The sequence below is a fragment of the Elephas maximus genome, chromosome 6 (genome assembly GCF_024166365.1).
Source record: "Elephas maximus indicus isolate mEleMax1 chromosome 6, mEleMax1 primary haplotype, whole genome shotgun sequence".
Lineage (NCBI taxonomy): Eukaryota > Metazoa > Chordata > Mammalia > Proboscidea > Elephantidae > Elephas > Elephas maximus.
In genome coordinates, this window is record NC_064824.1 from 16,264,176 (window position 1) to 16,289,274 (window position 25,099).

Below are 25,099 nucleotides of genomic sequence, written 5' to 3' on the forward strand. Positions count from 1 at the left end.
AGTTAATGAGGCAGGATTAGAGGCAGTTATGTTAATGAGGCAGGACTCAATCTATAGGATTAGGTTGTATTTTGAGTAAATCTCTTGAGATATAAAAGAGAGAATGAAACAGAAAGGAGAGGAAACTCCAACAACCAAGAATGAAGAGCTGAGAGCAAAGCAGGTCCTTTGGACCCAGGGTCCCTGTGCTGAGAAGCTCCTAGACACAGGGAAAGGTTGATGACAAGGACCTTCCCTCAGAGCAGATGGAGAGAGAAAAGCTTCTCTTAGATCTGGTTCCCTGAATTCAGACTTGTAGCTTCCTAAACTGTGAGAGAATAAATTTCCATTTTTTTTAAAGCCACCCACTTGTGGAATTTTTGTTATAGCAGCACTAAATAACTAAGACAGAATTTGGTACCAAAAGAGTGGGGTGCTGCTCTAACAGGTACCTAAAATGTGGAAGGGGTTTTGAAAGTGTAAATGGTAGAAGCTGGAAGAATTTTAAAGTGCCTAAAAGTAAAAGCCTAGATTGCCTTGCAGAGACTGTTGGTGGAGTTATGGACATCAGAAAATTCTGGTGAGAGCTCAGAAGGAAGTGAGGGGAGTTGTAACATCGGAGATGGTGCAGGCAAAGCAGCAGCAGAGAAACGGCAGCAGCAGAACCTGGAGACCCAAAAGAGACAGCACTGGAGCCAACCCATGAAGTGAGAGGTCTGAGCGCCTTTGTGCAGGAGGTTTTCTGGTGGAGGGGGTGTCTCTAGGCATTTTTTGGTAGAGCTAAAGAGCTTTGGAACACTTGCCTCAGCAGGGCAGACTCCAGGCTGGCCTAAGGGGCCCAAGAGGCCAGGGGCCAAGGAACTAGGAAGCAGAAGCTGAAGAGACAAGTAACATAGGAAGCAGAGATGTTTCAGTCTCAAAGAGTAGGCTCTGGGGTGTCAAAGGGTGAGCCATGGCCTCTGGGACTTCAAAGGGTGGGGCCATAGCCTCCTAGGTTTCAAAGAGTTGAATCTTCACCAACTTGGTTCTGGAGTGTGGGGCTGTCTTTCACGAGTGCCAGCAGGATGGGGCCAGATATGCTGCCCAAAGCTGAGGGGGCAGGGCTTCCATGCCCAAGGGGCAGAAGAACAAGGCTGCCAGGCTGAGGGTGTACGGTAGCTACACAAACAGACCAGGAGGGTCCCAAAACCCCAGTGCCCTCGAGTCGATTCCAACTCATAGTGACCCTATAGGATGGAGTAGAATTGCCCCATAGAGTTTCCAAGGAGCGCCTGGCGGATTCAAACTGCTGACCCTTTGGTTAGCAGCTGTAGCACTTAACCACTATGCCACCAGGGTTTCCACTAGGAGGGTAGGACTGCCCAAATACAAGGGAACAGAGTTGCCATTCCCATGGCCTGGAAGGCAGAATTGAAGTCCAGAGCTGAGGGGCCTCCACCCAGAACCTGGAGAGTGTGGCCAACACCCAGAGTCTGGAGGGCAGGGTCATTGCCTAAATTGTCTCAGAGAATAGAGGATTATTTTCAAGGCTTGAGAGCTAATGTAATGTGTTCTGCTGCCATTCTGTTATCCCTCTTTTTCTCTAATTTCTCCCATTTGTAATGGAAATGTTTATCTTGTGCCTGTTCCACCATTGTACTTTGGAAAAAGTTAACTTGTGTTCTGGATTTCACAGATGAAGAGGAATTTTGCAGAAAATGAGATTTTGGACTTGGAGTTGATTTAGAATTTTGGGATGACATTATGGGGTAAGTGTGTTTTACAAGTGACAAGGACATGAATTTTTGGACTTGGAGTTGATTTCTAATTTTGGGATGACGTTATGGGGTAAGTGTGTTTTACAAGTGACAAGGACATGGATTTTTGGCGGCCAAAGGGTGGAATGTTATGGATTAAATTGTGTCCCCCCAAAATGTGTGTCATCTGTGCTAAGCTATTGTCTTAGGCTGGGTTCTCTAGAGAAGCAAAACCAATAAAGCATATATATGTGTATATATGTATATATCTGTATATGTATATATGTGTGTGTGCTCGTGTATATATATATATATATATATATATATATATATATATGAGATTTATATCAAGGAAAAGCTCATGAGGTTTTTAGAGGCTGTATGTCCCAAGTCTGTGGGGCGGGAAAGTAGATTCTCCTGATTCACATAACCCCAGGGGCTGGCGAACCCAAGATTGATGGGCTGGAGAGCACTGTTGTTTCAGTTTCTGCTGACTCATGTAGCCACAGGGGCTGGTGAACCCAAGATTGGTAGGTAGGACCCCCAGTAAGTTGCTAGCCCAAATCCCAAGAACTGGAGGCCAGATGAAATGGAGCCAGCTGCAGGATCCAGAACAAGCAAAAGCCCCAGCAAAGTGATCAGGAAGTAAGTAGGTGGAGGAGGGCAGAGAGATGAAGCCTAATGGGGCGGTGAGCCACCACAGGCCCCGCCCCTGCCAGTACCACTTAGCAGATTCCAACATGGGGGTGATCACATATCAAATTTCAACAAGGAAGTGACCACAACATTATACAACTGCCAGAAACACTGAGAATCATGGCCCAGCCAAGTTGACACACAATCTTAACCATCACAGCTATGATTATCAGCATTGTGTTGTTGTCCACCATTTTGTGATCTGCTGTGATTATCCTATGTGTTGTAAATCCTAGCCTCTATGATGTTAATAAGGCAGGATTAGAGGCAGTTATGCTAATGAGGCAGGACACAATCTACAGGATTAGGTTGTGTCTTGAGTCAATCACTTTTGAGATATAAAAGAGAGACTTGAGCAGAGAGGAAAGGGACCTTTTAAACCACCAAGAATGAAGAGCTGGGAGCAGAGTGAATCCTTTGGACCCAGGGTCCCTGTGCTGAAAAACTCCTAGACCCAGGGAAAGATTGATGACAAGGACCTTTCCCCAGAGCAGACGGAGAGAGGAAGCCTTCTCCTAGAGCTGGTGCCCTGAATTCAGATTTGTAGCTTCCTGAACTGTGAGAGAATAAATTGTTGTTTTTTAAAGCCATCCACTTGTAGTATTTCTGTTATAGCTGCACTAAACTAAGACGGTGCCCATTTTTATGCTTCTAGAGGAATATGGAAGCAATTCTTTGCTCAACAGCACTGACTGCCTCATGGCCTTGCTTATTTGCCAGGAATTCCACCATTACACAGTCTTTTTTTTTTTGACTTGAATATTCCTTTCTTTGTATGTCTTTTATAATGCAAGGGGGAGAGACTATTGATGGCCACACCTTACTGGCTTTCCTTAGCAAGAAGGTGAGTACTTGGGGGCTGTGGTTCTTGAGAGTGAAGGAAAAAAAAAAAAAAACAGAGAGGAGGCCAAGGAAGGAAGTGGATGAGAGTTGACCTTGACAAGCTCCTACTAAGTATCAAGGACTGTCCAAGGAGTCTTTATTTAACACTCACAGCCATTTTGCTCAAAGGTTGTAGAGACAGGCAGGGCCCAGAATGGGAGAGACCAATAGACTGGTCTGGGGCCCAGTGGGCCCACTGTGAGCATGAGCTGGGCCAGGACTCTAGTGATACTCAGTCCCTACACACCACTCACTCTACCAAAACCAAAAAAAGCTGTTGCTGTCAAGTCAATTCCTACTCATAGCAACCCTATAGGTCAGAGTAGAACTGCCCCGTAGAATTTCCAGGGAGCTCACGGTGGATTTGAACTGCTGACCTTTTGGTTAGCAGCAGTAGCACCTACTCACTACGCCACCCGGGTTTCATTTTAGGTCCCCATGAATCAATGTTCAGCAATCCTTGGAGAGCCTGGGCATTGTTATTCCCCAGTGTATGGTCACCCAAGTAAACAGCTTTGGGGAAAACTGAGGAGTATGACTGGGTATCCCTGCAGCAGTGTGGCAGGGGCTTTCCTTTTGGGACCCCTCCAGGCCTCCACTTGGTGGCTTCCAGCTGAAAACTGACTTAGGACCTGAAGCTAGGCAAGGGGTCATGACTATTTATTTTTTAACTCAATCCTTAACACTCTACCATTTGGCCCCCCCCAAATTCATGTCCTTGCCACATCTAAAACACATTCACCCCATCACATCATTCCAAATGTCTTAAATCAACTCCAAGTCCAAAATCTCATCTTCTGGATCATCTAAAATATGTGTGACGCTTTAGATTTATTACATTTGGGGGCAAAATTTGTCTTCATCTGTGGACTTGTGGAATCTAGATTACAAGTTATCTATTTCCAAAGCACAATGGTAGAACAGGCACAGGGTAGACATTTCCATTTCAAATGGGAGAGCTTCGAGGGACAAGCATCAAGCAAGTCCAAAACCCAGCAGAGCAAATTACATTAGCTCTCAAGGCTTTAAAATAATCCTCTCTTCTCTGTGACCATATGGGTAATGGCCTTACCCTTCATATTTGGTGTTGGCCACATCCTCTAGATTCTGGGTAGAGGCCTCTTGGCCCTGAACTTCAGCTCCACCTTCCAGGCCATTTAAAATGGCAACCCTGCTCCTTTGGCTTTAGGGGGTCCTATTCTCCTAGTCCATCTCAGTGGTGACCCACCACCCCCTAGGCCTGGTAGGCCCTGTTCTTCTGCTCCTCGGGCATGGCAGCCCCGCTCCCTCAGCTTTGCTTGGTGGCCCCATCCCCCTGGTACACCTTAATGGCAGCCCCAGGCTCTGGAACCAAGTTGGCAAAGTTCTGACTCTTTCAAAACTAGGAGGTTGTGGCACCACACTTTGAGATCCAGGAGACTGTGGCCTCACCCTTTGAAACTGAGAAGGCCCTGCTTCCTGTGATCCTTCCAACAGTTCTGCTGATCTCTGAGGTGCTCCAGGGATGGCCTTTTTATTTTTGGGGGGACAAGACATGTAACTCCTTTGACCTGTTTCCTGCCTGCAGAATTCCAAGAGGCAGTCAGTGTTCTTTCCTTTCATTCTTTCTCTGCTCCCTTCAGTCTGAGCTGATGTGTTTTCTGCTGTGGTAATTGGTTAGATCCATCATTCATAGCTTAATCTCTTTAACAGAAGATTGTGTGGCTGTGTCTTTGGTGAAAATTCTAGACATGTTAGTTTATACAACAGAATGTTTCAAATCTTTAAATTTTGTTTTCATTTTGCACAGTTCATTTTTACGTCCATCTCTTTCCTCTCACATTTTACTATAAGCAGCAAGGAGAAACCACACGGCCCCTTTAAGATCTTGCTTAGAAATCTCCTCAGCCAGATATAAGAGTTCATAACTTACAAGTTCTACCTTCCACCGAACATTTACATATTAAGACAAGTTCTTTGCCGCTGCACAAAAAACATTGCCCTTCTTCCACTGTCCGATCATATGTTCGTCATTTTCTTTTAAAGCCTCACCAGAAGCACATTCAAGGTCCACATTCCTAGCAACATTCTGTTGCAGGTGCCATATGTATTCTCTAAGATGATAGAGACTTTCTGTATAGCTCTCCTCCCTTTCTTCTGGGCACTCACCAGAACTGCCTTTGACATCCACAATAGTACCGACAATCTTTTCAAGGCAATCGAGGTTTTTATTATTAACCAAAAAAAAAAAAAAAAAAAAAAAAAATCCGTTGCTGTTGAGTTGATTCTGACTCATAGTGACCCTGTGGGACAGAGTAGAACTGCCCATAGGGTTTCTAAGGAGCAACTGGTAGATTCAAATTGCTGACCTTTTGGTTAGCAACCAAACTCTTAACCACTGTACCAACAGGGCTTTTACTATTAGTCTTCTTAAAAATCTTCCAGCCTCCAACCATTACTCAATTCCCAAACTCCTTCCACATTTTAGGTATCTGTTACAGCAGCACTCCATTCTTCTGGAACGAAATCGTCTTAGTTATCTAGAGATGCCATAATAGAAATACCTCTAGTGGATGGTTTTAACAAATAGAAATTTATTTTCTCACAGTTTAGGAGGCTAGAATTTCTAATTCAGAGTGCCAGCTCTAGCGGAAGTCTTTCTCTCTCTGTTGGCTCTGGAGGAAGGTCCTTGTCTCTTCAGTTTCTGTTTCCTGATTCCTTGGGGAGCTCCATATATCTTGGCACCTATTTTACCCCATCTCACTTCTGCTCTCTTGTTTCATCTCTTTTATATTTCAAAAGAGATTGACTCGAGATACACCCTACACTAATCCTACCTCATTAACATAACACAAAAATAACACATTCCCAAACGGGATTATAACCACAGGCATAGAGGTTAGGATTTACAACACATATTTTTGGGGGGGGGGTATAATTTAATACATAACAGAGCCTTTGCTGGCAGTCTTCCAGCCTTGACTTATTTCGATTGTATGCATTAAGCAGTCCCCTCATTCTTGACGCATCTCATTTGTCTTGATGAGCTCATGCTCTTTATTTCCAGAGCCTTCTGCCAGCCAGGTGCCACTGCTCATTGCGTAACATGCACCTGGCTTCTGACTCTTGGGTGACGCTGCCTGGCCTCCGTTATGTCGGGCTCTGTCCTCCCCATAAACATGAAGGAGCCTTGTCCTGTTGTAGAACCTCCTGCTGTGGACAGTGGCTTGCAGGTCCCAGTGATGCTGGGGCTGCTCACTGTCACAAGCCTTCTCCCTTCAGTGAGTGGGTGTCCCTAAACCCTCCGGGGGACAGGGCAGCTGATGGCCTTTCTTCATATGTCGTATACCCCTTCGGGCTTGCCTGCTTCCTGGAGTCCATTGTCTGCCACAGCACTCTGGCACTTTCTTATCACCGAGTGTGGGCCACTGCTTCTTCCCAGCCCCAGGGCCACCAGCTGCATGGGAGCGCTCCTGAGCCCTTGTCCGGATGTTAAGTCCTACATCACAGGAAAGCACTCCCATACCCATAATTCCTCCCCTACCTGGCTTTTCCACCTCCTCGATGCAGCACCCCACAGTTCACTCATGTTCGTGGCTCTGACTGGGAGTGCTGACTGGGCTTGCAGCTCTGTGGGCCACTGTCTCTCTCCCACAAAGGGGACAGACAGGCTGACCACATATGGGGGTCCTCTGTGCTTATGGGTGGGGCTTCCCTAGTGCTCTGGCCACGGTGGACAGGACAGTCACTTCTCTTTGTTCTCTACACTCCTTTCTCCACCCCAACACATTTCAGGAACTTGGGGAGAGCAGAAAGAACAAAACCACCAGTGCCAAAGGGCATCTTGGTCTTAATTTGAAATGTTCAAAAAGGGAATCATGTCAGATTTGAAGGTATGAACAAGGCAAATTAAAATTTCTCTCTCTGTCATTTATCTACCTATTCCTGTCCCTTCTTTCACAACCACCCCCATTCTGCCTGGGCCTCAGCAAGGACAGAAGGTCTGGAGGAGAGGCTGGGCCACTGTGGCTAGCTGTGGGGGCCTGAGCAGGCTCTGCCGTCACCAGTGGGTCCCGGCTTGTCTAGAAACAATGGCATGGATGCAGCTTTGATTAAATCAAGAGAGGAAAATATTTTTGAAAGTGGCCAAATAGAACTTAATTTTACAAGTTGTTGGAATTAACAGAAAATATTTCCCGCCACACTTTGAAAGGCTTAGACCAGCCTCCCCTTCTGCCTTGAGTCTCGCCTGGTTCAAAGCCTCATCAGTGAGGTCTGGGGCTGGCTTCTGGCTGGGTTGGTGCTGGGTGGGCGCCAGGAATCCCACACAGTGCATCTTGGATAAATGTTTCACTTCAGCAGCTAGAAGGCCTTCCTCTTCACAGCCAGCAAATTCCATCCTGAAACCCAGGGGTCTGAGGCTGTCTTGAGTTTCAAGTGATCAGGGCAGGCAGCAAGCAGATGTCAGCAGAGAGGAGCACCAGAAAAATGAGGAAGAAAAGGGACTGATTGAGGGACGTACCCCAGCCCCTTGGTCTTCCTCTCTCCTGCCCAGGGTCTGCCCTAACAGCCTGTAGTAGGGACAGGCATGCAGAGCAGGGAGGGATCTCTCTGGGGCGTCTTCATCTGTAACCTCAAAAGCTCCTTCAAACAGCTTTTTAAGGGTGCATGATGTTCCACCCCACAGTCATGCTGTAAGACACTTATTGAGACTACTGTGGGGCGTTCAGGTGGAATCAATACCCAAGAGCGTCAGCCCTTCTTTTGACCAGGCCCCTAGACTGGACTTGGTGGGGAATGCATGGCTGTTGCCCATGTGCTGCTGCCCAGCAGTCTTCACATGCTACACCATGGTGGCTGTGGCTCTTCTCTTTCCTCCACCTCCCCCTCTGCCCCTCCACCCAGAGCCCCTCCTGGGCCTCCTTTCCCACTTCTGCCCCTAGCATTTACTCTGGCACTGGCTGTGCTGTAGTCAAGTCTCCTTGATGAGAGCAGCCGTCACGGAGCCCTCAATTGTGGACATATTGCCCCCGAGTCCGTCTCTCACCTTCTCAGGATCTCTGGGGGCTCCAGGCGCAGCAGGAGGGCTGCTGACTATGTGTGGGAGGGTGCTGAGGGGAGGAAGGACAACATCACAGACCTGTCAGTGGAGAAGGCTCTCCTCAGCTCCCAGGAGTGTGGCCTGGGCTTCTTTCTGCTTTCTTTCCGGGAAGCTTAGGGGGATTCTTCTCACCCGAACAGTGCTTTGACATCTGTAGAAGGTCTTGGGGCGATCAGGGGGCCTGACTGGCTGCGGACATATCAAGTGAGGGTGCAGAGGACCCCCAGAGCCCCCCTCTGAGGGGCACACTTCATCCCACCACCCAGAGTGGCCTCCTACTCTTGACAATCCCCCTGCCCCTTGCCAGGTCCAAGTACTGTGTCTCCTTTTGGGCACTGAGTGTGAGCAGCAGGTGAGCCCCTTCTACACTCTCTTGACCTTAAGTTCACATGGTGCCTCACCCTGTGGGGGTTTGTCTCAGTGTGTGAGGGTCCAAGATCCATTCCTGGCCTTGGGGGTGAAGGGCCTTGTAGGCGGGTCATACCTGCACTTGTGGATGTGATGGCTGCCCCTGAAATCCAAGGAGGAAGCCAGAGGGGGATGGTGTTCATCCTGGCGAAGAGAAAACCATGGCGCGATCCCAAGAAGTGAGCATGCACTAGGTGACACCCAGGTCCCTGACCTGTGTCCCTGTCCTGCCCAGGCTCGCCTTGAGCTCAGGGAGCAGGGTGCTCACACTGGTCTGTGTGCCCTGGGCCCTGTCTCAGAGTGTCACCATGTAGGGACACCTCTTTATCCTCTCCAGTGTCCGAGGACCAGGCCTGAGGAGGGGGTGACAGTGCCAGTGTGGAGGTGGGGAGCTGCAGCTCCACTGGGGCCTGAGCCAAGGAGGTAAGGCAGAAGGGAGGGCAGGAAGCAGAACAGTGACCCTGGAGGCCTGGACTTCTGCCTCATGCACAGCCAGGGATGGAGCGTCTGATCCTGGCTTTTCAACTTTGGGTAGCTCAATCCCCCACTCTGCATCCCATTTTATATGGGAATGAGACTCACAGGGCTGTTGTTGTTAGTTGCCTTTGAGTCGCTTCTGATTTATGGCGACCCTGTGTGTGCAGAGCAGAACTGTTCCATGGAGTTTTCAAGGCTGTGACCTTTTGGAAGGAGATCACCAGACCTGTCTTCTGAGGAGTCTCTGGGTGGGTTTGAACTGCCAACCTTTCGACTAGTAGTTGAGTGCTTAACCATTTGTACTAGTTAGGGACTCCTGCAGGGCTGTCAAGAGAATTAAATGACAGGGGGTATGTGCAATAGCTGCCTGACAGTGCCTCCCTTCTCCCTGCTGTGACCTCTCTGGAGGCAGGACGGCACTCTCCCACCTCATCCAGGGCTCTCACGCTCTGTCCTGCTGGGTCCGAGGAAAAGACGGTTTCAGCTCTACTGAGGCTGAGTTTCCTGATGGCCGTGCCATGCGGTCCCTAAGGGCTTGGAGCACAGGCTTCCCTTGGGGAAGTCTTCGAGACAGATGCTTGATCATCATAATAAATGATCTTGCTTGATTTAATTCTCCCAATAATCTTGACATATTACTCTCCACATTTTATGGGGGAAGAAACCAAGCTCAGAGAGAATAAATAACTTGCCCAGGGCTGCACAGCTCTTGGCTGGTGGAGTTGGGATTTAAACAGCTTGCTGACTTCAGCGCATCTCCACAATGCTTTGGACGAGGTTCTGGAGTTCCTGGGAGGACATCTGCCTCATCCTTACCTCCGAACCTGGTTTATTTTGACAGTGCTGTAGATCAGGGACTGGCCATTTTCCTACAGAGCATGGGCCCCGGGCTAGACCGTGGGGGTTTGAAGCTGGCTCCACCTCTCACTAGCTGTGTGGTCTGGACACCTTACTTAACCGTTTGATGCCTCAGTTTCCTCCTCAGGAAAATGGGGATTGTAGGGATTACATGAGTTAGTAGAAACTGCTTAAAGGATTTTGCTGTCATTACTGTCATTTGTCCAACTTATGCTGGACCTTCAGCCCGAGAGTCGCATGCTGTGTTTTCTATAAACAAAACGGCTCATGGCTGTGCTGACAAGCCCTCATGGTTCAAACAGAACGAACAGGTGGGAAAAGCTCTGTAAGTGCTAGGCACTATGAAGAGAGATTAGGCATGGGGGCTTTGTGGCGTGGACTGACCAGGGGACTGCTAGGGGCTGCTGGGGGCATTCCGAGGGCCGAGCTGGAGAGGCCTTGCAGGCCCCAGGCTTCAGAAGGGCTGGAGTTAGAGGACAAAGCTGAGCCAAGGTCAGAGGGGCTGCCACCAACCTTAGTGGGCTGCCTGAGAAGCACAGGTGTGGGTCGGGGCCAGGAGGGCACAGGGAAAGCTTTCTCATTGGGTGTGCCTTTTAAGTATGTTTTATTTGCTTTACGGAACAATTTTTTATACAATTCCTTCAAATGGTAAGTTTTCTTATTGTTAAAAAAATTTATAAATGTATTTATTAGTTTCGAATAGTTAATACATGGTAAAAACAATTCCAGAGAAGTGAGAAGGCAGCTGAGAATCCTCCCTCTTACCCCTAGCCCTGGCAGTTCACTCCCCTTCCCAGGTTTCACTGTTCCCAATTTCTTCTACAGTGAAACCTGTGGGAGCGAACTCTACGGGACTGCCTTGATTTTCCAGGTGTCCCAAGTTTTCCACCTTGGACAGCGTGCAAAGTCAGATGGGGAGTTTTCCGATTTCACACATGTGAGGTGCACCTGTATCCCTCAGTTTATGTACAGAGACTGCACCAGCACGAGGCACTGCAGACCCCATGTGTGAGTGGTTTGTGCGGCACTGGAGGCCATCCGTTGGTTCCAAGGCCACTCTGCAAAAGGGGAGCTGTGTTCATATCACTTAGTCTTCAGTTTAGCAGCACAGCAGGGGAGTGGGGGAGGAGGGGAGTAGAGTCAGGGGCCTGGACCTCAGATGCCTGGGAAGCCAAGTGTTAGCCAGTGCCTGAAATCTGCATAGGACCAAGGCAAGCCTTGGATGCAGGATGAGAAGGGAAAGTCTGTTTCTCTGTATCTGTCTGTCTGTCTTCTCTAATCTGATCTGATCTGATCTAAACTAATGTTTTTCTATATAGTGCAATATTTTATCCTAGGAACATAGATGCTAAAGGTTTAAGCATGAAAAAGATAACTGCCCTTCAAGAGTTCATCCTTTAGGTAGTGAATCTCAACTTTAGGGCACAATATGATCACCTGGTTATTGAAAAACACTCCCACACACCCCCTCAGATGCTTTGATTCAATTGGACTCAGATTAGGAGTGGGCATTGTCTTTTTTTTTATACTTTAAAAAATTTTGTTGTGTTTAATATGTGCAGCAAAAAGTTTATCATTTTAGCCATTTTTAAATGTACAATTCAGCAACATTAATTATAGTCACCATGTTCTGTTACCATCAACATTTTCATCACTGCAAAGAGAAACTCAGTACCCCTTTAGCCATACTCACAGCCCCTGGTAACCACTAATAAACTCTGGTCTCTATGCATTTGTTTATTCTAAAGATTTCATTTAAGTGGGAGCATACAATATTTGTCCTTTTGTGTCTAATTTATTTCACTTAATATTAAAAAAAAAACAAACAGTTGCCATCAAGTAGGCTCCAACTCGTGGAGACCCCATGTGTGTCAGAGTAGAACTGTGCTCCATAGGGTTCTCTGGCAGGGCATGTCCCATGAGAAGTCCTCTCCTTGAGATTCAGGGAGGCCCTTTGAGTCCTGAAGGGAAATGGGACTCAGATGCAACTGGGAGCTGCTTGTGCTGAGCAAAGCTGGACAGCCGAAGTGTGGGTACAGGGGGTGTGGCTGGGTCACACTCATGGCCATACAAGGGCCTGGAGTTTGCCCGGATGCAGAGGAAAAGCTCTACAGTTTTCTGAGTGAGGAGCCTCGGGGTCCTTCTCCACCGTGAGAGAGCCCCTCCTCCCTGTCTCAGGAGGGAAGATGGACTAGGTGAGGACATGCAGTGAGCATGGCCTCCGGTGTGGCGGGAGATGGTGCAGCTGTCAGTGAGTGGTGGGCTGGGCTTCGAAGGGGCTATGGGGTGCTTGTATACGCCTCCCGGCTACTGCGGCTCCTTGTTGCAGGAGACACCCCCCCGCCTTCCCACCTCCCCGCTGTCCTTGCAGACCCTGGCCTCTTCCCACGGCTACTTACTCATACTTTTCATGAACTAGTTTTAGAGATGTATCTGTTCAGACATCACGGTCCCAGTGAGCTGTGCGGCTGAGCAGTCCTCTCCTTTTCCTGGTAGGTGCCCACTGAGCTGACCCCTTGGCCCCCGCCCCCCCCGGAGGGCCTGGCTGTGGCATCAGCAGGACTGGGACTCCCATATTCCTGGCTCCAGGCCACGTTCCCCATTCTTGGGCTTTGCTTTATCCATTCCCACATTTTCTTCGTGTGATCCCATGTTAATTTATAAGGTTTTGTGAACTTATATGAGGTGGGGAAATATGCAGACAGAAAAATGGCAGCTGTTCAGTTTATTGGCTCTTGGAAGTACAAGAGGAAATTTGCACAAGCATGGGAGTATGTGTGGGGGCAGGGCGTACCTGACTCCATGGTGTCAAAGGGCTGAGGAGAAAATGCTCTGTCCTCAGCTGTTCCTGGATTGGGTTTTTATTGAAAGGTGGTAGTTTTTATTGAAGTGCACTGTGTTACTAAGAAGACAGGTCACAGAAAGCTCAGTCCACATGGCAGTGGTCATCTGTCCAGGGCCAGGCCATTAGAAGTGGCACTCCCATTCTAGGCACATAAATGCACATAGGATGGCCCAGGGAAGTTCTCCACCTCACTGCCCAAGAACAGACCCCAAACACATAGTCTTCTGTTCCAAACTCAGTTCTACCATTTAGCATATTTCTATGGACAATAGAAATACTTTCCATTTAATACATTTAGATATGTTAGAGAATTTGCACTCAACTAGCAATGGCACTTTTGCATTCTACAGAGTGCTTGTGTATGTTTTATCTCATTTATTTGCTCTTGGGGTAAGTCTCTTCTGTTGAAATAATTTCCAATTTCTATTTCAAAATGGTGGACTAGGCACAAGCTGAGGCTGTTACCCTCTAGAAATTATATAAAAAAAGGTATTTTAAAAGTAGACTAGATAAGTATACAGCTGTGTTCAAAAGCAAGGATGAAATTCTCAGGGGACCAGAAATTGTGAAGAATGCCTGGGAGGGAGGAGGCAGACAAGACTGGGTTGAAGAGGGACACATCACCTTGAGGCTGGTAGTTCCCACATGTAGTCCAGGTAAGGACCAGTGTCAGAAACAGTAAGACGGACTTGGCGGAGGGGGGGGGGGAGAGTGGAGACCTAGAGGGCACATGGCACAGGTGCAACATTTAGGGGGCCAGTTAGGCACCTCAGTGGGAGCAACAGAAGGACTGACCCTTGTGCTTGCGCCTCTTCTTGGTCCGGGCAGCAGCAAGAGGAGCGTCTGAGACCAGCTGGAAACAGGGAATATAAGAGCTTGGATTCATGAGACAAGGCTGTGCCCCAGGTGGGTAATGGGGCCTGGGTGGAACAGGGCACCTAAATTTAGAAAATGAGCTATAGAAGTATCCTCATTGATGGTACTCCCTGTCCCTTCCCACTCACTGCAAAACTCACCTACCTGCCTCCAGGCAGGCTTCTTAAACTACAGAAACAGACAGTGTTTCTGTGGTTTGACTACTTTGACTACCAAGATGGACACACACTCAAGAATCATCAAATATCAGAGGAACACTAGCACCAGAAATGAACACATGAATAGAAAAATTTACACCCAGGGTAATGGAGTAATAGTGAAGTTAGAACTTTAACTTCTAACATAACCATGAAAAAAGAATAGGTAGTTACAAAAGGAACAAACTAAGAGACCTTGGCAATGAGAAATTCATATGTGGTTGGCTAACAGAGTAGGCAGAGCTGAAGAGTGAGTTATGATTAGAAGATTAAGCTGAGAAAATGTGCTAGAGCTTTGCTACTCAATGTGTGGTCCACAGACCAGCAGCATCAGCATCAGCATCAACTGGGAGCTGATTAGAAATGCAGAACACGATAAAGAAACAATCTAAACCTTCTGAGGAAAAAACAAATATAAAACCAAAACAAAGAGAAAATCTTATTGTCTACAAAGGAATGAGAATCAAATGGCATCAGTATTTTCATTAGCAACACCGATACAAGAAGAAATGGAGCAAAGCCTTCAAAGTGTAGAGGTAAAATAATAACCAAATCTTGAATTCTATACCCAACTGTGATGGTTAAGATTGTGTGTCAACTTGGCTGAGCCATGATTCTCAGCATTTATATGTGATCACTCCCATGATGGCATTTGCTGTGAGTAACCAATCAGTGGAAGGGGAGTTTTGTTGGGGGTGTGGCCTGAATCTGTGCCTGCTCTGGATCCTGCGGCTGCCTCCTGTTCGTCTGACCTCTGGTTCCTGAGGCTTGAGCTATCAGCATATCTGCCAATCTTGGGATTTATCGATCTTCATAGAACTGTAAGTGGGAGCCCTGCCCTCCCACTGGCTGATCTTGGGTTCACCAGCTCTTGTGGCTACGTGAATCTAGAGAAGCGTCTATCCTGATCCACGCACTTGGAACATTCCAGCCTCTACAATCACATGAACCATTTCCTTGATATAAATCTCTCTCTCTGTATATTTATACATTTTACTGGTTTTGCTTTTCTAGAGAATCCAGCCTAAGACACCAAGCAAACTATGAATTTTGTGTGATAACAAACTGAGCACATTTTTGGATATAGAAGGACCCAAGAAATTTATCACACACAGCCCTTCTCTGGAAGAATTAATAGAGGATTAATTCCAGCAAGAAGGAAAATGAATTCAGGATTCTTTTTTTTTTCTGATACAATATAGGTGTAAACTGCCCAAGGTCACACAACACATAAGTGGTAAGACTGGGACTCAAAGCTAGATTTGTGTGGTCCTAAAGGCGTTCTACTCCATCAGCAGTTACTCACCAGAAACATCTGTGGCCCTTGCCAAAACACAGATTCTCAGAGCTACAGAATCAGCCTTAGAAGGGTAGACCCAGCCTCTGTGCTGTTGGAGCTGCAGAATTTCTTATGGAACCTGCCAGGAATAGCTTGGAGAAGCCCTTGACTATGCTGAAAAGAGACCTGGGTGACTTGGGTTCCCAGGAAAAGCTTTGTGAATAAGCAGAGGTCTTGAATCCTGGGTAGGGTAGCAGTGGGTGGAGGGGAGGCGAGAAAGGCACCATTGCTGGGTGCAATGGAACGAATGAGAGCAAAGGCAGAAAGATGAACAGATTGCAAACTTGCTCTAGACAGGGACTGACTCTCACCTGTCTACTCTGCAGATTCTCCCCAGCGTCTCATTCTCAGGTATTGACAGTATGCTTGCAAATGCTAGGACTTTGGGGGGTATCCTTGAAGGGATTAAAACCATCAGGCCTAAGAGGCAAGAAATCAGGGGTAGTTTTAGTTTAGCGATCACCGTAGTATTATGATGCCTGTCTTAGTCATCTAGGGCTGCTGTAATAGAAATACCACAAGTGGGTAGCTCTGACAAACAGAAGTTTATTCTCTCACAGTTTAGGAGGCTAGAAGTCTGAATTCAGGGCACCAGCTCCCGGGGAAATCTTTCTCTGTCTGTCAGTTCTGGGGAAGGTTCTTATCATCAATCTTCTCCTGGTCTAGGAGCTTCTCAGTTCAGGGACCCCAGGATGTACTCTACTTCTGGCACTTCTTTCTTGGTGGTATGAGGTCCCTCACCTCTCTGCTTGATTCTCTCTTTTATATCTCAAAAGAGATTGACTCAAGATAAAACGTAATCTTGTAGATTGAATCCTGCCTCATTAACATAGCTTCCTCTAATCCTGCCTCGTTATCATTGTAGAGGTAGGATTTACAACACATAGGATAATCACATCAGATCACAAAATGGTGGACAACCACACAATACTGGGAATTATGGCCTAGCCAAGTTGACACACCTTTTTTGGGGACACAATTCAATCCATAACAATGCATAAGTGCATCTACAAAATCACCGCACCTCCTCCATCCACTACCTGGATGACTAATTCGCTGCTCCACCGGTGCTCCCTTGCATACTCATGAAGCTGTTCTCTCATGTTTCAGACATGCATCATCTTCCTTTAATGCTAGCTTGGTGTTGGCTGCTTTCCACCTCATCGGCAACCCGTCATGAGTCCAGGTCTTCCAGTGACCAGCATGCCTGATAGTATGTCTCCCCTGTGAGCCTGGGCAGGTCCTGTGGAGGGCTGCAGCTGCCCAGGGTGCTGAGGTGCCCCAACTGGACACCTCCAGTCTGGGCCTTGAGAAATACCTGTGGATTCCCTAGAATATCTCTGGTGGGGTCCATTTCACATATGAGGTTCTTTTTTTTTTATTGTATTTGCTGTTGTTGAGAATATACACAGCAAAACATATACCAATTCAACCATTTCTATATGTACGATTTGATGACATTGACTACATTCTTTGATTTGTGCAACAATTTTCACCCTCTTTGTCTGCCTTGTTCCTTCCTTACAAACATAAGGTTACTGCCACCTTTAATTCCTATCTAATCTTCCGAGTTGATATTGTCATTTTGATACCTTATAGATAGTTCTTAAAAGAGCATAGTGCTCAAGGCAGGCATTTTTTACCAGTTAAGCTAAACTATTGTTTGGTTTTAAGACTGCAGGGGATATTTTTGGTTTAAGTTTTAAAGATTATCCCAAGGCAATAGTTTCAGGGGTTCATCCAGCCTTCATGGCTCCAGAAAGTCTGGAGTCCATAAGAATTTGAAATTCTGTTCTGGATTTTCCCTTTTTTAACTAGGATTCTTCTTTAGAATCTTTGAACGAAATGTTCAGTAATGGTAGCTGGGCACCATCCAGTTCTGGTCTCATGGCAAAGGAGGCAGCTGTTCATGGAGGCAATCAGCCACGCATTCCATATCCTCCTCCTATTCCTGACTCCAGGCAAATAAAGACCAATTGTTATAGACCCCAGGCACTACGCAACAAACTAGGAGGTAGAACAGAAGCACTAAGCATATTATTAAGTGTGGAATGTCCCATGAAACCATGACCCTAAATCTCCAAACCAAGAAACCAAATCCCATGAGGTTTTTGGTTGTACGTAAGTAGCCTCAGGAGCTACTGTTTTTTTTTTTTCTTTTTCTGTCATTGTTGTAAATATATCTATTACGCAGCTTTTGCCAATTTAACTTTTTACATGTGTACAATTTATTGACAGCAATCATAATAATCCACTGTGCAACCCTACCCTTAATCAATGTGATTTTTCCATCACCGTTAAGCCCCACTTCCCCCCCCTTCCTGCCCCTGGTAGCCACTAATAAAACTTGTTCTCGATACATTTGCTTTTTCTTGTCTTTTTATATATATATAAAAACCTAAATTCACTGCTGTAGAGTTGATTCCAACTCATAGCGACCCTATAGGATAGAGTAGAACTGCCCCATAAGATTTCCAAAGCTGTAAATTTTACAGAAGCAGATTGCCACATTTTTCTCCCACAGAGCTGCTGGTGGGTTTAACTTGCCCATCTTTGGGTTAGCAGCTGAGCTCTTTAACCACTGTGCAAGTAGGGCTCCTTGTCTTTTTATATAAGTGAGGTCATACAATATTTGTCCTTTTGTGATTGACTTATTTCACTTAGCATAATGTCTTCCAGTTCCATCCATACTGTAGCATGTATCAAGACTTCATTTCTCCTGCTGGTTGAGTAATATTCCGTTGTCTGTATGTACCACACTTCTGTTTATCTGTTCTTCCGTTGACGGGCATTTAGGTTGTTTCCATCTTTCGGCTATTGTGAATAATGGTGCAACGAACATTGGTATACAAGTTTCTGTTTGAGTCTCAGCTTTAAAGTCTTTTGGATATATACCTAGGAATGAAATTGCTGGGTCATATGGTAGTTCTATTTTTTAGGTTTTTGAGGACCTGCAACACTGTTTCCCACAATGCTGTACCATTTTGCAGTCCTGCTAACAACGGAAAAGGGTTCCAATTCTCCACATCCTCGCCAACATTTGCTATTTTCTGTTTTTTTTTTTTTTTTCTTAGCCATCCTAGTGGGAGGGAAATGGTACCTCATTGTGGTTTTGATTTGCATCTCTGTGTTGGCTGTAGCGTTGCTATGCGTCAGAATAGACTTGACGGTGATGGGTTTTTTGGTTTGATGGCTAATGATGTTGAGCACCTTTTCATTTGTTTGGTGGCCAAATGAATGTACTCTTTGGTGAAATGTCTGTTCAAATCCCTTGCCCATTTTATGATTGGGTTATTTGTGTTTTTGTTGTTAATAAAGTGAGGAGTTTCTTCTTGGCAAAAATGCAGCTTCCTCTTTCGTGAGAAAAGTACTAAAATAACTTATAAGAATTTTCTAAAGGGCTTTGCAGATGTTAAAATTTTTGAAAAATGTTTTTTTAATGATATGAATGTAAATTAATAAAAAACCAAATGCATAGTATTTTCTTTCTCAGGCCATAAAAATTAAAAAAAAAAAAAGGAAAAAGGGTCCATGGGAAAATCAGTGGGGGTTAGTGGGGGAGGGAAGTTGTCTTCTTCTGTATGGTTGAGAACTCCTGTGTTGTACTACCCACTCTGAACCCTGTCAGTTCTGCCTTAGGTCCTCCAGTGCCCCCAGGCAGCTCCTGGCCTGGCCCAGAGATGGCATCCATAGCTGTGTGCTGAATGGAGGCCAACACTCCAATCTCAAGGAGACAGGGCTTGCTCTTTCTCACATTACTCATGCATTCAGGAAACCTTTGGTTCTTGTCCAGGTGCAGGCCTGGCTGGAGATGACCCTGTAAGTATGGCGATGGGTCAGCCCTGTTGGGGCTCGCAAGGAACTCACAGGGAGTCACTTTTCCAAGTAGGTATGTTATTTTATAGGGCCCCAAACTGCAAAACTGGACTGAAATAACCGGTGAAGGGGCTTCCCAGGCAGTCCCTATGAATTGGGAATTAGAGCTAGTCCTGATTTTTCCCTGTAAGCCTGATAGCACATGGCATGCACCCCATTTTTTCTCAGGATGAGTGCTTATCGTGATTACTCTTTCCTTTGAGATGCCCATCCCCCAGGCTTCTCCCTGTAGCGTTTGAAGCCGCATGTGTTGGCCTGTTTATACAGGTATCCCCTGCTTTTGGAAAGTTCACTTTATGCCACTTTGCTTGTATCAAAGACCTACATTAGTACCTGTTTTCACTAACTGGAAGAAATTGGAAAAGGAGTTTGGATCTTACAAAAAAAGGCTCAAAACAGAAATTGTGTTCAGCGTTATTTGTTTTGCAGTGAGCTTTAAAAGAGGCAACGTGAACCCAGAGCAGTGAGAGTGGCATTGACAAGCTCCTTCCCCAAGGACTACACTCAGCATCTCAGCATTAAGCTGCCATATCTTTGAACTGTGTCTATGAGCATCTGTGCTTTATCTTCATATATTTTGTGCATCTGTTAGCAAGATGTGTCCTAAGGTATCAGAAAAGCCTAAGAGAGCTTGAAACGATTTTATGTGTTATTTGGTATGATTTGGTAGGTTACTTTTTGGGTCTGGGAACGCTCCAAACCTTTTCTCATATAAATTAATGGTAAGCGCTTCTTTGCCTTGCAGCCCTTTCGGCTTCTTTGGTTTCTTAGGAACGCTCTGTTTTTGGATAGCGGGGGAGACCTGTATTGATCTGACCTTGTCTCTTCTGTACCCACCAGTCCTCCATGAAACATACTGAAAATCATATTGGAAAACCATGATACATGATGAAAAACCTTGGAAAAGCAAACCCAGAGAGGCTCCTCATTTAGACTTCCCACCAGATCAGCAGTTAGCAAATGGGATTTACTTGAGAGTCCTTCTGGACAAGTGTTGACCTTTTATAAGGCTAGGTTTGCAGGACGAGAACTTCTGCTATGTTAGAGGTGGCATGGTTTCCCAGAAGCAGTAGGCACTGTCACTACTGGCTGTGATCTGGACAGGTTAACTGGCTTGTCTGAGTCTTAGTACAACCCACCTTTCAGGTTTAGTGTAAGAATTAAATGAGATAATGTATGATGATGTTGTTGCTAGGTACCGACGAGTCGATTCCAACTCATAGTGACCCTGTGTACCACAGAATGAAACACTGGCGAGTCCTGTACCACGCTCACAATCGTTGCTATATTTAAACCCATTGTTGCAGCCACTGTGTCAATCCATTTTGTTAAGGGTCTTCCTCTTTTCCGCTGACTCTGTACTTTACTAACCATGATGTCTCCCAGGGGCTGATCCCTCCCCTGACAACATGTCCAAAGTATGTAAGACATTGTCTTGCCATTCTTGCTTCTAAGGCGCATTCTGATTGTACTTCCTCCAAGGGAGATTTGTTCGTTGTCTTGGCACTCCATGGTATATTAAACATTCTTCCCCAACACCACAATTCAAAGGTGTCAACTTTTCTTTGGTCTTCTTTATTCATTGTCCAGCTTTCACACGCATGTGATGCGATTGAAAATACCATGGCTTGGGTCAGGCACACCTTAGTGTTCAAGGTGACATCTTTGCTTTTCAACACTTTAAAGAGGTCCTTTGCAGCAGATTTGCCCAACGCCAATGTGTCTTTGATTTCTTGACTGCAGCTTCTATGGGTGTTGATTGTAGATCCAAGTAAAATGAAACCCTTGATAACTTCAATCTTTTCTCTGTTTATAATGATGTGGTTTATTGGTCTAGTTGTGAGGATTTTTGTTTTCTTTATGTTGAGGTGTAATCCATACTGAAGGTTTTGGTCTTTGATCTTCAGTAAGAGCTTCAAGTCCTCTTCACTTTCAGCAAGCAAGGTTGTATCATCTGCATAATGCAGGTTGTTAATGAGCCTTCCACCAATCCTGATGCTGTGTTCTTCATAAAGTCCAGCTTCTTGGATTAGTTGCTCAGCATACTGATTGAACAGGTATGGTGAAAGGATACAACCCCGAGGCACACCTTTCCTCACATTAAACCACGCAACATCCCCTTGTTTTGTTCAAATAACTGCCTCTTGATCTATGTACAGATTCCTCATGAGCACAATTAAGTGTTCTGGAATTCCCATTCTTTACAATGTTATCCATAATTTGTTATGATCCACACAGTCGAATGCCTTTGCATAGTCAATAAAACACAGGTAAACATCTTTCGGGCACTCTCTGCTTTCAGCCAAGATCCATCTGACATCAGCAATGATATCCCTTGTTCCACGTAGTCTTCTGAATCTGGCCTGAATTTCTGGCAGTTCCCTGTTGATATACTGCTGAGGCCACTTTTGAATTATCTTCAGCAAAATTTTCCTTGCGTGTGATATTAACGATATTGTTCTATAATTTCCGCATTCGTTTGGATCACTTTTCTTGGGAATAGGCATAAATGTGGACCTCTTCCAGTCGGATGGCCAGGTAGCTGTCTTCCAAATTTCCTGGCATAGACAAATGAGCACTTCCAGTGTTGCGTCTGTTTGTTGAAACGCCTCCATTGATATTCTGTCAATTCCTGGAGGCTTGTTTTTCGCCAATGTCTTCAGTGAAGCTTGTACCTCTTCTTTCAGTACCACGTGGTTCCTGATCATATGCTACCTTTTGAAATGGTTGAACGTCAACCAGTTCTTTTTGGTATAATGACTCTGTATTCCTTCCAATCTTCTTTTGATGCTTCCTGTGTCATTTAATATTTTTCCCATAGAATTCTTCACTCTTGCAAATCGGGGCTTCTGTGCTCACCTACAATTCAGTCACTGATGTTCTCTTCTAAGCTTCACCATGGCATAACTTTGTTTTTGCATTTCCAATTTAATCCAATTCCAGTCTATAAGGTGTATTAAGTACCTACTGTGTCCCAGGAACTCAGAGTTACTGACCTTGTCTTGTTGGCTCCTTTTTCTTTTTAATTTTGTTGTAGTGAAATATATATAATAAAACACTTGCCATTTCAACCATTTTTACATGTACAGTTCAGCGACACTAATTATGTTTGCCATGTTGTGCAACCATCACCACTATCTATTCCGTTTTTTATCATCACCTGTAACAGAAACTCAGTACCCCTTAAGCAATACCCCCCAATTTCCCCTTCCCATCTGCCCCTGGAAACCACTGATAAACTTTGGTCTTTATGCAATTGGCTTTGGCTAGTCTAGATATTTCATTAAGTGGGATCATACAGCATTTGTCTTTTTGTGTCTGACTTTTTCACTCAGCATAATGTTTTCAAGGTTTATGCATCTCACAGCATGTATCAGAACTTCATTTCTCTTTATAGTTTACTAATATTCCATTGTATGTATATACATTCATGTCTTGTGGATACTAGGGTTTTTTCCACTTTTTGAATACTGTGAATAGTGCTGCAGTGAACTTTGGTGAACAAGTATCTGGGTCCATAATTTCACTTATTTTGGGTATATGCTATCATAGATTGAGTTGTGTCCCTCAAAAATACTTGTATCAATTTGGCTAGGCCATGATTCCCAGTATTGTGTGATTTTCCACCATTTTGTCACTTGATGTGATTTTCCTTCGTGTTATAAATCCTATCTCTATGATGCAGATGAGATGGGATTAGCGGCAGTTATGTTAATGAGGCAGGACTCAATCTACAAGATTGGATTGTGTCTTGAGCCAATCTCTTTTGAGATATAAAAGAGAGAAGTGAGCCAAGTGACATGGGGACCTCATACCACCAAGAAAGGAGCATTGGGAGCATAGTGTGTCCTTTGGACCCGGGCTCCCTGCACTGAGAAGCTCCTCAACCAGGGGAAGATTGATGACAAGGACCTCACCTAGAGCTGATGAGAGAGAAAGCCTTTCCCCGGAGCTGGAATCCTGAATTTGACTTCTAGCCTCCTAAACTGTGAGAGAATAAATTTCTCTTTGTTAAATCCATCCGCTTGTGCTATTTCTGTTATAGCAGCATTAGAAAACTAAGACATATACCTAGGAGTGGAATTGCTGGGTCGTATGGTAATTCTTGTTTAACTTTTTAAGGTACCACCATAACAGCTGCACCATTTTACAATCCCACCAGCAATAGATGAGTGTTCCAGTTTCTCCACTTCCCTATCAACACTTGTTACTGGCTCTTTTTCTGATAATAGCCATCCTAGTGCAGATGAAGTGGCATTTCATTGTGGTTTTGATTTGCATTTTCCTAATGAATAATGAGCATCTTTTTCTGTGCTTATTGGCCATTTGTATATATTCTTTGGTGAAATGTATTTAAGCCCTTTGCTTATTTTTTGATTGGGCTTCTCGTCTTTTTGTTGTTGAGTTGTAGTTGTTTTTTTTTAAAGCATATTCTGGATAGTAAACTCTTATGAGATATGTGGTTCCCAAATATTTCCTCCTGTTCTATAGCTTGTCTCTTCACTTTGGAGATAAAGTTCTTTGATGCACAAAAGATTTTAATCTTTATGAATTCCACTTTATCTATTTTATCTTTTCTTGCTTACGCTTTTTGTGTTATATCTAAGAATCTGCTGTTAAAACTAGGGCCAGAGTGGTACCCCTATGTTTTGTTCTAAGAGTTTTATCGTTTTAGTTCTTACATTTAGGTCTTTGGTCCACTCCGAGCTGGTGGTGTAGTGGTTAAGAATTTGGCTGCTAATCAAAAGGTCAGCAGTTCAAATCCTCCAGGCGCTTCTTGGAAACCCTATGGCTCAGTTCTACTCTGTCCTATCGGGTTGCTATGAGTTGGAATCGACTTGGCGGCAATGGATTTGGTTTGGTTTTTTTCGTGTGAGGTATAAGTCCAACTTTAATGTGGTAACTCTGGAACTCAGATTCTTCCCCTTCCCCAGTGGTTATGTTTGTTGTTGTTGTTGAAGAATATGAAGTCCACCTGCTCAGCAGTCTCCCCTATTTTTTTTATGTAGTATTTTATTGTGTTTTTGGTGAAGGTTTACATAGCAGTTTGGTTCCTATTCCACAATTTCTACACAAGTTGTTCAGTGACATTGATTACATTTTTCACAATACCTGAACATCCTCATTATTTCTGTTCTGGTTGTTCGGTATTCATTAATCTAGTTTCCCAGCCCCTTTACATTCTCCTCTTTGTTTTAAAGTAATTGTTGACTGTTTGGTCTCATATAGATGATTTTTTTTCTTTGTGCTTTATGTGATAGTTTATAAAGCAAATGAGTTTATCATTCAAAAATTTATACATAAATTGTTTTGTGACATTGGTTGCAATTCCTGCAATGTATCAGCACTCTCCCCCTTTCCAGCCTGGTTCCCTATTTCCATTCGTTCAATTTTCTTGTTCCTTTCTGCCTTCTTGTCTTTGCTTTTGGGCGGGTGTTGTCCATGTGGTTTCATATACTTGACTGATCTAAGAAACAGTTTCCTCATGTGTGCTATTGTTTGTTTTATAGACCTATTTAATCTTTGGCTGAAACATGAACTTCAGGAATGGTTTGGTTCTGAGTTAGAAGGGTGTCTAGGGGTCATAGTCTTGGGGGTTCCTTCAGTGTCTGTCAGATCAGTAAGTGTGGTTTTTTTTTTGTGTGCGTGTGAACTTGAATTTTGTTCTACGTTTTTCTCCTGCTCTGTCTGGAACCCTCTGTTGTGATGTCTATCAGAGGGTCAGTGGTGGTAGCTGGGCACCATCTAGTTCTTCTTTTAGCTCAGGCTGGTATAGGCTGTGGTTCATGTGGTCCATTAGTCCTTTGGACTAATAGTTTCCTTGTGTCTTTGGTTTTCTTCATTCTCCTT

General features: G+C 45.0%; 1 long non-coding RNA gene across 1 annotated transcript in view; it reads left to right on the forward strand.

Annotated features, from left to right (window-relative positions):
• Nucleotides 1–1,702: 1,702 nt before the first annotated feature.
• LOC126078536 (uncharacterized) overlaps nucleotides 1,703–25,099 on the forward strand; it is a 90,747-nt gene continuing 67,350 nt past the window's right edge. The window contains exon 1 of the long non-coding RNA XR_007518071.1: nucleotides 1,703–1,727. This is a non-coding gene — a long non-coding RNA (uncharacterized LOC126078536). The remainder of the gene's footprint in view (nucleotides 1,728–25,099) is intronic.